Here is an 18799-nt window from a genome sequence, read left to right on the forward strand (position 1 = left end):
TTCTCTTCTAGATACTCGATTGCTAAAACACATAAATTCAGCCACAGTTGTATTATTACAGGAAGTTTGTAATTAAATACATATACACACCAGCTTTAAATAGCTATAGCAAAATTTATAGCAGCAGCTAGGGTAATAACCAAGCAAGAGCACACTTGGTTGTAATCACATCTACAGAGTATGGAAAAAGAAAAATATACCCCAAGTGCTAGTAATATATAAGAAAAAATGTATATCATGAAAAATGTATATAATGAATACAATATATATATGTAAATAGGAGTGAATTTTAAATGCAGCAGCAGAAAAGCACAGTGTGCTTGTGATAGCACACCCAATTAAGCACCTGTAAAACAGGTGCAACACAGACTTCCAATTCATTCTCTGCGCTAATTAAAATGAATAGAACATATGGCTAAAAGTAAAAATAATTTCTAAAAAATAATTTAATATCAGATAGACATTAATACAATATAACAGTTTGACCGGTCAAAATAAAACAGAAAAAATATATATATACATATACTGTACAATGAAATATTTTTTAAATAAATAAAAATAGATCACAGATAATAGCTTCAGTATATCTAAAGGAGGTGGATCCTACAAAAGAACTGGTACTGTATATACCAGTAATCAAGAGTTTATAATCCGCACCTACAATATGACCAGAGTCTCATTTAATTAGTAATATACTTGATAGTATGTCTCTATATGTCATATATAATAACTGGATGGATAGGCTTCCAAACTAAATCACATGAAGTCATGCTCTCAGGAGAAAGAGAAGAAATAAATTGAACACCTTTCTCATTAGAGTGATGCCCTGGGGTGGCTCGGCTGAGCTGGTTTGGGGGTGTCCTGTGCTCTGGATTTGAGCCCCAGTATGTTAGGGGTCTACCCTACAGAGGTTACCTGGATATGGTAGGTAGGCCCATAACCTTGGCCATGATTATGCTATCAACCTCTATTTACTTTTTGCTAAATTTTATTGCATAATGTATTTATATATAAATAGTAATTTGGAGTTGTGCACCGATGATTTGTCTTTATTTGTGCCTGCATTAATAGTCTCAACAGGTAGCACCTCCCATTATATATATTCAGGGTATGCAGTCTTGGACCCTTTCCTATACAGGTACAAGCTCATCACATCTCACCACTTTGGGATAGACAAAGTAGTAGAGTAGGGCAGAGAATATATTGACCCATCAGGCACTCTACTGATATGTGCCAACAGGAACCAGAGCCACAAAATCAGAGCCCCAGGAGCAGCATCTTCAGAGGTCCAGTAAATCAAGTAAGTCACTGAAGGAGCCAACCAGCCAGATGAAGGTTTGCTGGTATCAGGTCCAACAGCTTGGATCAGTCACAGTGGAAATTCTGGGACCTGCCAAAGAGCGCCAACCTCAGGGTACAGGACCATAATAGTGCCACTGGAAAATGGCAACAGTAGATATCAATGGCCAGGAAAAATAGGGCTCAGTCAGCTTCACAGAACCGTGTGTGAATTCAAGCAGATGTCAAAGGCCGGGTGAGGCTAATGGGGCAACGGGAAACTAGAGAGCAGCAGAGGCTAGGTGTTTAGAGTGCTGGAACTGACTGAGGATCTCATTCAGACCCGCTCGCAAGATGCGGTCGCTCGTTGGCAAAAAGGGGCCGAATATTTGAATTAAGCGCTCATACAATGATGCTACTTTGTTAATTATGCACGCCCTTTAAACAACATTTTGGCGGCCTGACACGCAACACCACACCCCCGTTCACAAGTACCTTCCCCTGTTACCACCTACAAATGGCACTATCTGTCACTCAAAGTAGCGAGCTGATAGTGGCTTATGAGCAACCAAAATCAGATCGCAAAGACTGGCTTGTGCACGCGCACGGCAAATTATACGCGTGTGCAGACAGGCGAAAATCGCTCAGAGCGAGCGCAACTTAGCGACCGGGTCTGAATCAGGTCCTGAGCCCACACAGCAGCTACCAGGTAATCACCTCTCTGACTAGCCAATGAACTAAAAGGACAGTTGGGTTCTGGGGGTGTTGGGAGATGAGAAGGACAGCAACAGGGCAGAGCAACATTAACAGCAGAGGCTTCAGGGTGAGTTGTTCTCAGGGTCGGACTGGCCATCTGGCTATTCTGGCAAATGCCAGAAGGGCCGATGGCCAGATGGTCCGGCTCAGTGCCGAGTCGCCAGCGCACCAGCATGCAGCTGAGCCGCAGCACTGTTAGGATGCTGCACCGTGCACTGCACCGTGGCCGCTGTCATTCACACCTGAGGCCGGACGTGAGCCAATCAGAACTTGCGGACGGGCAGCCAATCAGCAGTGGCTGCCGGACCACGATCACTGATTGGCACTGAAGTCTAGTTCGGCTGCTTGGAGTCTCTGCTGCCCCACTCATGTCCCGGCCCCCGGTGCAGCTCAGCAGCTGGTTGTCGATGGAACAGGTACTGCTGCTGCAGCTCACAGATGACCCCAGCTGATGCAAAGAGGAGGAAGAATAAGCGGGGTGGAGGCAGCAGCGCGTCCGGGGAGGTGTAGGCGGCGGCTGCACTGCGGGGACAGCACAATGCAGGAGGAAGCAAATCAGGAACCAGGAGCAGAGGAGGTCTTCTGTCCAGCAGCAACCCCCATCCCACCAAGGGCCGAGGTAAAGCTGCCAACCCCACCAAGCAGGGCCACTGGCCTGGGTACCTGCAGTAAAATGAGACTCTGCACAGGAAGGTCTTGGAGGGGCACTCCTGGGTGCTTGGTCCAGAAGAGTGCTTTCCTGGGAGATGGGACTAGGGAGGTACTAGGTCTTGGGGCTGCCCTCCTGGATGATGTGTCTAAGGGAGTGCTCTCGTGGGTGCTAGGTCTAGAGGGGTGCTGTTTTGGGTGCTTGGTCTAGGGGGGTGCTTTCTTGGGTGCTGAGTCTAGGGGGGTGCTCTCTTGGGTGCTGGGTCAAGGGGGGGTGCTCTCTTAAGTGATGGGTCTAGGGGAGTTTTCTCCTGGGTGCTGGGTCTAGGGGAGTGCGCAGATAGACAACACAATACTCTCCATGGCAGCTGCTGCCTGCTGGTGCACTGGTGACCTGCACAAATTCACCTGCTGATGGCACACAAGGTGAGGACAGACGCTGCTGGACAGACACAGGGGGTTGTGATAGGCTGCTGGAGAGACATAGGGGGACGTGAGTTGCTGGTGGGGTGGCATAATGTGTAAAGGGTGCTACCATTTGGTATAATGTTATGAGGGGCATTACTGTGTGTGGCATACTTTTATAAGGGGCTTTACTATGTGGCATAATGGGGTGTAAGGTGCTTTTTCTGTCTTGCGTTAATGTGGTGTAAGGGGCATTACTGTGTGGGATAATGTGTTATACAGGACACTACTGTGTGGCATAATGTGAAAGGACTCTACGTGGCATAGCGTGAATGGGCTCTGGGCCTGATTCAGACCCGCTTGTGAGCGCTGAGCGCTTGCAAGCGGGTCGATGTTGACCTAGTGTGCATGCGCACGACGGAGGCGTCTCCGTCGTGTGCATGCGCGAGACCCGGATAGCAAGGGGCAAACCGTCGCACCGGGTCTTGCACCAAAGGGGGCGTGCTGTTGATGTTGAGTGACAGCACGTCCCCTTTGGTGGGCGTGGCCGGGGTGTGCCTGCCCAGACGGAGGCGTTCCCATGGGAACGCTTACCGTCTGGGGCCGGCCCCACTGACATCACAAGTGATGTCAGTGGGAGTGCCTTCAGCTCTGATAGAGCCAAAAGCACTCCAGGGCTTGCGGCAATGAGACCTTACCACAAGGGTCTCGTCGCAAGCCCGATGGTCGCGATGGTCTTGACCATTGCGACCATCTTCCTGGCAATCCGCTATAGCTGTGAGTGGTCACCCACAGCTATACGAGCGGCCAGGAGGCCGCTCTAAAAATGAAGAAGGACGGTCCTGATTCAGAGCGAGCGCTCTGTCAGAGCGTCTGGCTCTGAATCAGGGCCTCGGTGTGGTGTAATGTGAAAAAGAGACACTACTGTGCAGTGTAATGTGACGAACGGGCACTACTGTGTGGCATCATTTAATTTGGAGGTAAAATTGTGTGGTCATATCCCGTCCCAGCGAGACCACAATTGTTTTTTTCAGCTTGCGTGCTTTCCCTACTTCAATTGCAGATGGCAGTTATAATGCTTTTTATGTACACAGGGTACCAAATAGTGTAGTAACGGCTCTGCTTTGGTGTGCACAGATGTGTCGTCCTCTGTGTTCAGGACCCCTGCCCCAAAAAATTTCTAAGGTGAACGATATCTAATCGTCTACAACTGCTAAGCTAGGGCTTGGTCAGTTGGGAAATTGCCTTCCGTTTTCTTTGTGTGTGACCTAAACCATTGTAATGCCAGCTTTACGTAACAGAGCTAAATACAAATTGTTTGACTATGGCACATGTTTGAATTCCCTGCAGGATGAGCCCTGTTCTATATACTGTAAGGTTTAGGGACCCCCGGGGAGACTAAGGGTTAGGCAACCGCTGGGATGGATAGGGGAAGGGGGAGTTAAGCTTAGGCACCACTAGGGGGGGTTTAGGGTTAGGCAACATCCTGGGAGGGTTAGGTTTAGGGTGCGGGGAGGGAGGGCTAGGTTTAGGCTCTAACGGGGGGAGGTTAGGTTAGGGTTAGGCACCCCTAAGGGAGGGTTAGGGGGGGAGAGGGGATGGTTAGGGTACTTACCTTAATTCGACCCGCCTGGCTGCCGCTGTCGGTATTTGATCCGGTGGCTAAACATACCTATTGCAGGGGAGAAGTCTATACCAGTAGCCAGATGTTGACACAAGATGGGCCTGTGTGCTTTAAATGCCAGGGCCTCTTTTTAGTCCCAGTCTGGCCCTGGTTGTTCTGATGGCTCCAGTGAATGACCCAAAATGGCTGGCAGGCTGGGTAGAGAGACAGTTTCCTGGTCCCACAGTGGCTGCAGAGACATCCAACAGTGGAAACTGCCAGAGGATACCAAGAACAGGTCTGGAGCAGTTATCTGATGCTTCATGGTTTGTGACAAGCTGCACTAGGGCAGAACTTGTGCTGCCGAGTGTGTGTCAGGTGGCCCGGAATTCCAGACCACGGCTTCAGTCCCAGAAGTAGGCAGTGATGGATAATGGAGCCCAGTGGCTCAGCAGACAGCTCTAGGGCGCTACTGGAAGAAGGTCAGTGACAGGTATACACAGAGTGGAAACTTGGAAAAAGGGAAGTGCCACAGAGTGTCGCTTTGGTGGCTAGGCTGAGGGAGCTTGTTAAAGCTCATCTGATCCTATACTCAGTCAGGCCATGTCCCCAAAACATGAACTTCCCAGCAATAAGCAATTCAAAATCAATGGGGAAAGTCAAATTGCAGCATAAAATTAACAACGTAATCCATACAATGCTACATCCAACATTGACAAGATCTGTACGCTTCCTTTCAAGTCTTCTAATAGAGGGTAATGTGCAAGAGACAGAGAAAGATTATTGTTCTTAAAGGAGTGTTGCCGGGATTACAGGGAAGCTGGGGCCTAATTACAGTTTCCCAGCAATAAACACAGTCACATGGCAACATACAGTATCAAATTAACAAAGTAATTCATAAAATGCTACATCCACCCTGGGGAAGTATTTTCAAACTTAATTTTTTTCACATTGAGTACAGTTTGCAAAATTATAAACTGTTTAACATGAACTTTTAGACTATTGATTTGTCTTCTGTGGAAATAAAAGTCTCAGAATGTCCTGGGAGTTCCACATCTAATGTACTGTAGTTCCACAACTCCTGCTGGTGAGGGACAGGGACAACTGCGATCTTCTCTGCTATTAAAAAGTAGGGGCCAATGTGGTTTTTTTTTGCAGGGACCATTGTGCTTGTGTTTTTTCTTTGGGGGCTACTATTATTGTGTTTTTTTTCTCAGTGGGGGCCACTGTGAATGCGTTTCTTCTGTGGGGGCCACTATTTGTGTTTTTGTTTTCCTGTGGGGGCCATTGTGATTGTGTATTTTCTGTGGGGTCCACTGGTGTGTTTTTTTTCTGTGGGGTCCACTGGTGTGTTTTTTTTCTGTGGGGGCCATTGTGTGTTTTTTTTGTGGGGGCCACTGTTATTGTGTTTTTGTCTGTGTGGGCCATCGTGATGGGGCAGTTGTGATTGTGTTTAATAATTTCTACTAATTTTGACAGAAATAATAACAAGTGTCAACATATGCAGTATTAAATATATATTGATATTTGTTATTATATATTATATTTGAAAAAAACTAATGGTGTGTGTAAGGGGGTTTTCTTCCTTTTTGTGCTTTGCTCTGTTGTTTGTACCTGCCGGCAATTGCCAGCTTAAACCAAATATATCTGAAGCAAATATTCTATTATTCATTAAATAACTAACATCAGGACTTCCGGTTCCGGGTTGATGGAGTGAGGCAGCTCCACATCTGAGCTCCCGCACCGCGTCTCAGTTAAACCTCATTACAAGGCTATTTCAGCCTCAAAGTACACCCCTCTAACTGATGCACACATACCTAGCTGCATGGACAGGTTCCATCGCAGCCCGCAACACTCGGCAGCGCAAAGACCATGGCAGGAGAAATGCCGCGCCACACCCAACATGGCGCCAGACCCAGAGACTGAGGTGCTTTCCCCGGCATCTAAGAAAGCAGCCGCAGAAGGTGAGGGCTCTTCTCCCTACAAGGTATGTCGTGCATCAGACGCCCCAGCTACTTATGGAGACATAGTAGAGGCGATAAAAAATACAATGACACCGCTGCTCACACAAGCGGTAGCGGACATCACATGGCAGCTTAGCAGACTCACTCAGAGGGTGTCAGATTCAGAACAACAACTGGTTGCAGCTCAACATGAGATAGGCAACTTGCAGAACTCAATCTCTTCCCTCCATAAAGAAAATTATCAATTATGGAATAAGGTCGATGACCTTGAAAATAGGTCTAGGAGAAACAATATCAGACTAGTAGGAGTGCCTGAATCTATTAAAGGACCAGCACTAGATCACTTTGTCCGCAATACATTACCTTCCCTCCTGGGTATTGAAACTGAATGCAGGGACATGGTTATTGAACGAGTCCATAGGATTGGACCCACTCCCACGCAAACCAAACCTCGCCCCCGGGTGGTTCTATTCAGGAGCCTCAATTATCTACACAAGATGATCATCTGGACAGCATCCAGAAAAATAAAAAGCCTAAAGTGGGAAAACAACAACCTTTATATATTTCAGGACTACTCAGCAGAACTGACTAGGACCCGAAAATCCTTTTCCCCACTCTGCTCCCGCCTAATATCAGAAGGCCGCAAGTTTGGGTTGTTATACCCCACTAGGCTTCGTATTTACGAGGGAAAATAATTTAAAGACTTTTCCACTCCAGATGATGCCTCCGAGTACTTACGAGAACTTTCACTGGCCTCAGTACAGGATATGGAAACCCCCTCTTCTAACCCAGGGTGAAGGTTAAAGCGAGATAGACCTACTATCTACCTATCAAGACACTTAATTCTTGGTCAATCCTTCATGTTAAAGTCCTACTTCATTAGTTATCTGAATGACAGCAGGCACTCCTTATTATTATATTATGTTATTTTCTTTTATAGTTGTAGATTAATATTCCTTTAATAGACAGCTACAACCACAATAACTCGTTATGTTGTGAATTTTTCTTTTTCACTCTTTTCATATACTGATTATGGTGATAGGTTTTCTACAACTACAAGCATACTATATTTGCATTAAATCTTATCACCATATCCAATAATCCCTATTTTCACTAACTTAGCTATAATACACAGAGGTGTATACTTTTGTTAAATGTTAATTGTAATTATTAACTTTAAGAAAATATTATGCTGGGACAAGGTGCGGAGTTTCCCAGTACCTCCCGGTAGTTTAATTGTTACATTATGTTTACGACATATAAGTATTACACTTATATCTCCTGGAAGTTGAGTGTTCCTAGCAAATTTGTAATGATAAAAAAAAAATGCATTACCGTTCTTTGGAGGACACTCCTAACAATCTTAGCGTTGGCTTTTTATATTTTGTTTATTCCTTCCCGTCTTCCCTGTCTTTCCTCTCCCCTCCCATTATACAGAATCTGTCAAATAGGCAAAAGTGGTGTACCTCTGACCCTCCCCCACATAGGATGGTTAAAACGTTTAATTAGAACTAACAGACGCCTGACATTAAAATAGGGACCTGGAATGTCAGGGGATTCAACTCCCCAGCAAAGAGGAGAAAAATTTTAATCTATTTAAATAAACAAAAGACTGACATTGCCCTTATTCAAGAATCCCATCTTATTCCGACTGAGATCCTAAAACTAAACATTATGGGTTGGTCAGTGCTGGCTTCGGCACCATATACCTCCAAGGCCCGTGGCGTTGTAATTTTAGCAAGAAAACAGCTCCCAATCAAGGTAATATCTTCAACATCAGACCCAGAGGGTAGATATATTCTCACGAAAATCCTCCTCTCAGACGTGAGATACAACCTTTGTAGTGTTTATGCTCCAAACAACTACTCAAAATGTTTTTTCCAATCTCTCATATCCTTGCTGGCCCCACTAATCAATGAATCTCTCATAATTTGCGGAGATTTTATCTGATCACTCATTAGTATCGGCTACCCTTCATTTTCCAGACGAACCTGGACGGTAAGACTCTGGAAATTCCCATCTTACCTCGCCCAATCCCCCAAACTCCGAGAGCAACTAATTTCAGCCTGGGAAAATTACAAAAAAGATAACTTCACACACCTTGACAATAACCCCATTCTATTTTGGCAAACAGCCAAAGTAGTACTTCGAGGAGAAATAATTTCCTTTACCTCAGACTATAATAGGAAATACCTTTCTCTTCATGAGTCACTTACCGAAACCTTTCAGCAATATAAGCTAACACAAACATCTCAAAATAGAGAACTATACTTATTAGCAAAGACTCATTTTGAGGACTTTATGCGCACAATGGGAGAGAGAAACCTATTTTCAATACAACATAAATTTCATAAATACGGAAACAAATCAGGCCGACTCCTTTCTAACTTACTTAATGGTACCAGACCGCCAATGATTGTTCACCCATTAAAGATCTCACCAGGCTCACTAACCACTTCTAACAAAGAAATCACTGAAGTAATGAGATCATTCTTTAATACCCTATATTCCTCCCCACAAACTCCAATCTCCCCCCCAACAATTGACCCCCCTCTACCCCCCCTCCCCCCACCTAGACATCTATAATCCCGGTTTTTGGGAATCTCAGTCTGTCCCAACCATTTCGGCAGAAATGGCACAATCATTAACTACCCCAATAACATTAGAAGAAATACACAAAACCATTCAACATTTACAAAATAACAAAGCCCCAGGTCCTGATGGGTACAGTAGCGAGTTTTATAAAATGTTACTCCCACAAATAGACAATATATTATTAAAAGTATTTAACACTATGCTCACTGAAACAACTCCCCCAACTCACTTTAATTCCGCTATTCTAAAACTAATCCCAAAACCAGGTAAAGATCTCTCATCCCCAGGCTCTTACCGACCCATTTCCTTATTAAACCTGGATTACAAGCTTTTAGCAAAAATATTAGCAGATCGTTTTAAATTAACATTACCACATATTATTCACCCGGATCAAACCGGATCAAACCGGATTCATATGGGGTAGGCATTCAGTGGTCAATGTCAGAAAGGTGTTAACGGCAATCTCTGCGTCTACTAGCACATCAACAACCTCTAACAGTCTTATCCTCTCACTAGACGCGGAGAAGGCTTTTTACCTTATACCCTGGCACCACCTATTTAACACCCTTTGTAAATTTGGTTATCCTGCTCCATTTATTCAAATATTAAGATTCTTATATCACCTCCCTCAAACACAAATTTCATGCAATGGCCATCTCTCATCCCATTTTATCATTCAAAAGGGCACCAGGCAGGGCTTATCCCCTTTACTATTTGCCATTGCACTAGAGCCACTAGCAATAGCATTGAGAGCCTCATCAATTTTTAAGGGCATTCAGATTGGAGATGTTGAATTAAAGGTAGTGTTATTCACAGACGACATGCTCCTTTTCATCTCGGAACCCTCCTCCTCCATCCCTGCAGTGATGGAAATTATTTCCTCTTTTGGAGCAACCTCCGGTTACAGAATCAACATCTCCAAATCGGAATTGATGCCTCTGGGAGACTCTCAGTCCTATCTTTCTCACACCCAAGCAAACTCCCCCTTCCATATAAACACAACAAAGATAACTTATCTTGGGGTTAACATTCCCCCTAACCCTAACAATCTCTACAAACTAAACTTCACTCCCATCATTTCCAAAATCACTACGATGTTAGATAATTGGAGCCTTCTTCCTCTCTCTCTCCTGGGCCGCATAGCAATCTTGAAAAGTATTATTTTCCCCAAAATATTCTATTTAATGCAAATTCTACCTATCAGTCTAAAGACTGCAGATCTTAAACATATTAACAAAGTAATGAAGCGATTTATATGGCAGTCAAAAAAAACAAAAATAGCTTTAAGTAGAATGCAGACCACTCGCTCCATGGGGGGTCTTGGTGTTCCAGATTTTGCGGCATACTCCTTATCTGTTTTTTTAAGATACATCATAGACTGGCTACTTGAAAAATCGAGCTATGTAGACTACTCTCTTGACAAAGCCTTATTCTTTCCCTTTTCCCCTGGGGCCCTTCTTCATGCTAAATCTAAAGATATCCCCAATCACATCCTCAAACTCATTATCTTCCATGACACTTTTCAAACATGGATCTCACTTAATAAGAAATTTAAAAGAAATCCCCACACCTCCTCATATGTACCCCTATGGGGAAACCCATCCTTTACACCGTCAATCTCTAACAAACTTTTCTACACTTGGAAAGATAAAGGATTAAATATTGCCTCAAAAGTGTTTGACCCGGGAGGCAGCATTACACAATTTACAACTTTGCGAGACAAATATAACTTACCACAACACCATTTTTTCATGTTCCTTCAGGCTCGTCACTATATCTCCTCCTTATTACCAGATATTAAACTCACATCTACCCCAGATCCTCTAATGAAAACTCTAACTTTATGCACTCAGTTTTCATACAAAACTAAATTTATCTACTCAGACATAATTCAATCCTCCAATACACCCCACTGGGAAAAATTGACCCAGCACTGGCAAAAATATATTCCTGATATTACCTCTCTAACAGATTTGACGAATCACTATGACAAGACCTTTAAAGCTCTAGGTTCAGCTTATTTACAAGAGGGCGTACATATCCCCAATCCAGTATAAACACATAGATCCTACTTGCTCGGGACAATGCCCCAAATGTCACCAATCGGAGGCGACATTCTTCCACTGTCTATGGTCATGTTGGAAAATCCGACGGTTTTGGAACAAAATCCTAAATTATATAAAAACTATATTGTTTATTTCGCTTCCGCCTGATCCTCTAGCATGTTTATTGGCAAACTTTAAACATTGGGATTTTAAACCACATGGTAACTCTATTATCCCATTGTTAACAATAATAGTTACCATTTCAAAAAAAATTATACTGATGCATTGGACATCTTGTTCCTCCCCTTCTCTGTCAGAAGTCAAACTCAAACTTATCAATCTACTTTATTTGGAAAGGAAGTCGACCTTGCCTCACATTGAAAAGGGAATAATTAAATTCTACAAAAAATGGGGAACTTTTATAGAATCCCTAGACCTTGACTCCCAAATGAAAGTCTTTAAACTCTTCGAACACACAGATTGGTTTTTACACCGACGTCTTTTAACCGAATGTAATACTCACCCCGACACCTGACATGTCTGGATAGACATGATATATCACATTATCAAACCCTAGACTATAATTAGACAATTAAATCTTGTGTGGATGTGGTCAGAGGTGCACCATCAGCCAACTCCGCTTCCGCTATCCCTTCCCTTCCCACCCTTCCCTTCTCCAGTCATGATATTTTATATGATTTCAATATTAAGATTATACTTTGGTTTTAGATCTACACTTTTACTGTATTTCACCCCCTCATATATCTTCATTATGGATAATTTAAGAATAACTTAGGGGTAATACAACTTATAAGTAATGTGTGATATTTCCAATTCACATTGAAAGTATCTGTTGTTCATACCTTATGTTCAGCAACATGTATATTGCTCTTGGACAATATTTCAATGTTTATACTGGCTTTTTCGAATGTCTTTGACATAACTTATAGAATTTCTGTGTAGATCCACACAATTTGTACTTTTCACTTTTATTTCATCATCTGTATTATTCTGTTGAATTATTATATTATGGAAAAACCAAATAAAAACAGATTTAAAAAAATAAATAAAAAAAATAACTAACATTAGGTTATACGTAACATAAATATATATGATCTTTGCAAAGTGTTAACCAGAATTATATACCTTTTAATCATTTGGATAATAACATTGCACAAAAGATGTGTTTAAGTAAAGTGTATTTATATTCACGAAATCAATCCTCATAAAACAGTATTAATTTTTAACAATACTAGTCAAAATACAATGAGAGAGAGATAAGGGGGAGAGAATAAGAGAGAAGAAATGTTACATGGCTGCTGAGAAAGCATATTCAAAATGGCTGCTGAGAAGGCAGGGTGAGGGTGTGTGAGGGTTGGTGTGGGCTATGTCCTATTGTCCAAACCGCATGGTCCCTGAACACAAGGATAACCTCCATTTTGAAAACTCCCATAATGCCATGTTCTGTAATACCAATATAATGCATCCAGTAAATCACATATCTATCCACACATCTCCTCACTGCTATCTCATAAATGTGCAGACTGGATATTGTCTGCAGATTGTTATAGCATTTTCACACACCACAACTGTGTGATATCTTCGGACCAAAACAGTACATTATATTGTATTCCAGTATCTAATATAGCCATCTTATTCAATGGGGAAAAGGGGAGGATAGTATCACATGTAATGCCATTGTCTTACCCACATGCTGGCCATATTTAACAAAACTGCAGACTCCTTTTTGGTATGTGGGGGCATCCTTATCTCATTCAAAGCTGTTATTAATTCAACTTCCATGATATAACACTGATACCAGCCTATGATTACATCCATGATACTATACAAACTTATTCAGATATTATAACGTTGTATAATACATATAAGCTGATTCCTTTGTAATAGCTAAAATACCAGTATAAAACTCATAGTACACAATTCTATCATAATACTGAAATAACACCAAACTATGATAGTATTATAACTATGATCACAACACTAGTAATTCACAACTCCATTGAATCAAGCACATGGTACAAGGCCCATATCACAGAAGGAACAACACATGTAATTGGATCCATTGTTTAAATCGCATGATGGCTGTTACATTAACAACCTACAGCAGATAGTATGTATGTATATCTCAGCCAGACCTCATCCATAACAAAACAGACTAGATCACACTACAGGGTATTGCATGTTACATCACAGACTTACCCATATTGCTTACTACTGTTACAAATCACTTCACTATTGAATGTTAACACAGCCTTTACCAGACTACAATACAAACTTGTTACACATATAATCTATATAAGCTAACTTGCTAGACACACTACTAGACATTTTTAACTACTTAACCATAAGCCATATCCATTAAATATTTCTATCTAGTCAGATACTTAGCGTTTTTCCAGAAGATATCTCCAGGCCTCCTGGGGACTGAAGCTACATTCTGGTTAGCCTTCTGGGGGGAAGTCTGCTCTGCTAGTGTCCCTGGTGTGTCCTTGAAAAAATGTTTGTTCTCAGCCTGTGTCTCTATAAGAATCCAACCGTTTTGCTATTACCTGATTGGTGTGTTCAAAAAGGGGGTGTTTCAATCCTTTCCCAACAGTGTGAGAGTCAGCTGTGTGTTTCTGAAGAGCAGTGGTTCTCAAACTCGGTCCTCAGGACCCCAAACAGTTCACGTTTTCCAGGTTACTTAGCAGGTGCACAGGTGTATTCATTGCTTATGGCACTTTTTGAAAGATCCACAGGTAGAACTAATTATTTCACTTGCGATTATGTGAGGTGACCTGGAAAACAAGCTCTGTTTGGGGTCCTGAGGACCGAGTTTGAGAACCTGTGCTGTAGAGTGTATGTCCCCCCCCCCCCCCTCACCTGCAAGGTGTCGTGCCCATACAAGGGCATCCCAAACCTTATTGTGTTTCAACAGGAACTAGGCTATATCTATTCATAAGCTGGTTTGGACCCTGATAAACTTGTTCTTGAGCTCTCTTGAACTCTGGAATTAGGGATTACATCTATAAATTCTACATTATGGTGATATTTTAATATACACACTGTAACAGTGTGCCTTGGCAATTTTAAAATTTTGTTTAGTGTTGAAAATCACTGCTCTTTGCTCTATGACACTGCTGTGTGCTGGGCTGCAGTGGGGCCAGTGAGGCTGCTGCTGCTGAGCAGTAGCAGCAGTCTCCTCTGCCTGTGCATGGGTGGGGTGGTGCTATCACACTGATCACGTCCTCCCCCCCTTTGATTTGGCCCTGGCTGATGGGCACACATCGCCTTCCTCACCAACGCGCCGCACTGCACAATTCTTTTTTATATATATTCTTTCCTAAGGGGCGTGCCCTCCCACGATTAGGTCACACTCTCTGAAAATAACTGGAACCAGCTCTTTACGGCCTGCCTGATGTTTGGAGCAGACTCCGCTGAGTGGTGTGTCCAAGGAGTGCGACTAGAGCTGTGTATGAATCAAGGTGGGTATCAGGGGTGATCTGAAAGCAGAAGGGGAAGATTGGATTAGCAATTCAGACTGCAGCTAGGATCAGAAGAGCCATATACAGCGAAGGTCATATCTAGAAGCTAATGCTGCTAGACTAGATGAGGGTCACAAAACCATTCCTAATGATTGGGGTTTATTTAAAGAATTACAACAAGCATAGGAAGAATTAAATGGCTACTCTCCAAAGAACATCCAAAAGAAACTTGTCCCATTTTAACCAGAAATGTTATGTTTTTGGCAACTGTGCTAGTACAGATCTACCCAGCTACATTATTACCTGTAACGCAATGAGCCGCATTATGGGTGACGTGAGACGACATGGATGCGCAATAACATCTCCATTCAATCCTATGGAGACACACTCCTGTGATCGAGGATGCAGAGCTGGGATCAGAAAATGTGGGGCCAAGTACTGGCATAATAGGCAGGGCCCCACCCCGGGGTATGGGGCAGAGGTGGGTGGAGCTGTGGATAATGTGGGTGGGGCTACTTTTAAGGGGTATCAACATTCGGGCTGCGGGGGCAGTTGTTATTATAACCATGGGGGGGCGCGGGGATGGCTGTCTGGACTGGAGGAGGGCACAGGGAAGGCAGGCTGCCTGGGCTAGAAGGCAGGCTGTACTGGGGGTGGTAGGCAGGGAAGGCCGGCTCACTGGCTGGACTAGGGGGTTGCAGGGAACGCTGTCTGGATGGTGGGGGGAGCACAGGAAAGGCGGGCTTGACTTGGGCAGAACAGGGAAGATACAGCGACTGGCTGGCAGGACTGGGAGGTACAGGGAAGGCAGGCTGGCTATACTAGAATGCTGGCTGGACTTGGGGGGGCAGGGAAAGCAGGCTGGATTGGGGGGGCACAGGGAATGCTAGATGGACTGGGGGGTCGCAGGGAATGCTGGCTGGACTGGGGGGATTTGCAGGGAACACTAGCTGGAATGTGGGGGGGTTGCAGGGAACACTGGCTGGACTGGGGGGGCAAAGGGAATGCTGGGTGGACTGTGGGTGGGGAGCAGGGAAGGCTGACTGGACTGGGGCAGGGAAGACAGGGTGGCTGGCTGGCTGGACTGGTGTTGGGCACAGGGATGGCAGGCTGGCCAGACTGGAGGGCTGGCTGAACTGGGGGGAGGAAGAGAGCAGCAGGGAAAGCTGGCTGGCTGGAATGGGGTGGAGGAGCAAGGCACGGGTAGCTTACCTGGTTTAGAGAGAGAGGGAGCCTGGATGGCAGCGGTGCAGAATGCACCAGGCTGCAGGTAGAATCAGCATCAGTGCCACGGCATTTGGAATATAGAGTTGGCCGAGAGCCAATCACAGCTCGCGGAATGGCAGCCAATCAGGAGCGGCTGCTCCTGATTGGCTGCTGTTCCGCGAGCTGTGATTGGCTCGCGGACAGCTCAATATTTCATTCAAGCGCAGGCTATGCTGATGCTCTGTCTCCCATGACTCAGCCACCCGATGCATTGCGCACCGCTGCCGCCGGGCCCCATCGCTCTCCGGGCTCAGGACTGGATTCCCGGCAGTCCCCCCTTGATGGCGAAGTTCGTCTCCATAGGTTTGAATGGAGATACGCTCCCACGATCGGGGACGTGCCATAGTGTAGCGAGGATCATAGGGTGATTCGCGGGTACATTTATGCCGTGATTTGCAACAATCTAACTGGACGCATCTGTGGATTGCGGGTGTGAAGGTTGAGGGGGAAGCGGGCTACAGAACGTATGCAGGATATTTTTAATTCAGTTCGAACTAAAATATCTGACCCTCCAAAGGTGGCAAATGTTTTCGCTGAATATTACATAATTTATAAAATGAGGATCTGATTCTGGTTTTGGTGTCTGTGTTTAATGAACCTTCTGCACAGGGAAATTTCCCTGGAGAGTTGTTAGAGGCTCATATAATTGCTTTTCCCGAACCAGGGAAGAGCCCTAAACCTGTTTAAAATTATTGCCAGATAGTCATGTTGAACACAAATATCAAAATTTATGCTAAGTTGGTTGCCAATAGATTGAGCCCTCTACTTACACATTGATGCACACTGACCAAGTAAGGTTCATAGTAGATACACAAAGAGAAGAAAGTAGGGCTAGTTGTTGGGGCCCTCTTAGAAAAATACAATTAAAATATAGCTTTTATTAAATATAAGTCAATAACATATATGGTACCAAAATTCCCCAAGAAAAAAAGCAAATTATATAAAATGTAAATGGATCTAATTGAAATACAAGATCCTGAGGTAATCCTCTGGCGAAATATTTAACAGTTTATCATCATTCCAAGGGGTATGAGAATATTAGTCAAGAAGAATAGAAATGTTTAACCATAAATTAGGTAAAACAAGTAGAAATATGGTTTGTGGTGCTCTGCCAGTCGTCATTGAGGTCCCATATATTCCTCTTTAGCCTACGGCACCTGGTATTCCCTGGGGGTCTCCCCTCCAAGTACTAACCAGGCCTATCACCATTTAGCTTCCAAGATCAGATGAGATTGGGCATTTTAGTGATGTATGGCTGTAGTAATAGTCCTATGAGGAAAGGTAGATTACCCCCACCTAGGTCAGAGCAAGAACACAACCAAGTAGTAAATGTAGGACTGCCACAATGAGAAGTCCATTTTTTAATATAAAAGATGTTGTGTTCCAAAAAAGTTGACGCATGAGCATACTTTAATTGTTACACATATATTTTGTACACCAACACTGTCGAATAGGTTGTACAGACAAATGAATATATTCTAATTATAATTAGTGTAACAGAGACATATAATAAATCACATTTTAATCCAAGTGGGATATCCACAGTAAATAGATATATCACATATGTCCAGATATCACATCATCCCCTATATGATTCACCCTTAGTAAAAATTGTATATCACAAGACAAATAATTTCAACTGATCATAAATATCACAAATGTCTTGAAAAATCTTTTCACAATAATAGAATTACTTAGTATACATATATCACAGGTAACCTGCTGTTAGTTTAAATAAAGAGCCAATAGAGTAAGGTTCACATACATTATACACAAAAGCAATTACATAACATTAGCTACAGGGTAATTCTGAAGCGGGTGCTTATCATATAATCACATCAAGTCATTGTGTCCATATAGGTGTCTTGTGTGTATTTCACCATATATCTCTCTAAATTATTAAATATACATGTAACATACATAGAGAGACTAATTGCAATACACGCTAATCTTAATGCAAATGCATATTACTGTGTCTCCACATTTAAATCCAAGTAGGATATCCACAGTAAATAAATATGTATTACTAGATATCACATTATACCCTATATAGCTCCAGTGATCATAAATATCACAAATGTCTTGAAAGGAACCTTTTTATCACAATATTTCAGTTTCCTAATATACATACATAACAGGTGATCCGTTAGTTTAATAAGGAACCAAAAGGGTGAGGTTACAAAGCAGCAGTTTATATAAAGCTAGCTGCAAGATATACTAATTCTGAGATAGATGCGTATCATATATAGTCACATAAAATCATAGTATCCATATGGATGTCATGTGTATATCTCACCACATATTTTAAAATATACGTGTGAACATGTATAAGGGAACTAATTGTAGAACACACTGATCTCAGTGCAGATACATAGTACTGTGTCCCCTTAAATGAGAAATATAGCTCCTATGACAGGTGAATATCCCAGAAGTTTGGGAATATAAATCTTGGCAGCAGGAAGTGAGTTGCCTGCTCCAATGTTGAGCCCATGTGTAGCTGACATAGATATAAAGCCTCCTTGGCTAATACGATACCATCCCCATTGTGGTGGGAGCCCAGAATCCAGTCTGTGCGCCGACTGTGCGCCGTCTGTTTGGTTCTCCCGTTATAATGGCAGATGAAAGAGGACGCGCGTTTCGCCTGGCTGAGGGCTTGTTCACCTCATGTGTGACCAAGTGAGGTTCACAGTAGGCCATAATGCTCCTGATAATACCCGTCGATTGTTAAATATCATTGAGCTTTGTGAGTGATGC

General features: G+C 43.3%; 1 protein-coding gene and 2 pseudogenes across 1 annotated transcript in view; 1 reads left to right on the forward strand and 2 right to left on the reverse strand.

Moving 5' to 3' along the window:
* LOC148515351 (uncharacterized) overlaps positions 1-18799 on the reverse strand; it is a 560261-nt gene that overhangs the window by 281905 nt on the left and 259557 nt on the right. The gene's annotated exons all lie outside the window — the stretch shown is intronic.
* On the forward strand, positions 6594-7451 carry LOC148515354 (uncharacterized; annotated as a pseudogene).
* Positions 17191-17308, reverse strand: LOC148515355 (5S ribosomal RNA; annotated as a pseudogene).

This window comes from Taudactylus pleione, unplaced genomic scaffold (assembly GCF_031769625.1).
Source record: "Taudactylus pleione unplaced genomic scaffold, aTauple2 ptg000250l, whole genome shotgun sequence".
Classification (NCBI taxonomy): Eukaryota; Metazoa; Chordata; class Amphibia; order Anura; family Myobatrachidae; genus Taudactylus; species Taudactylus pleione.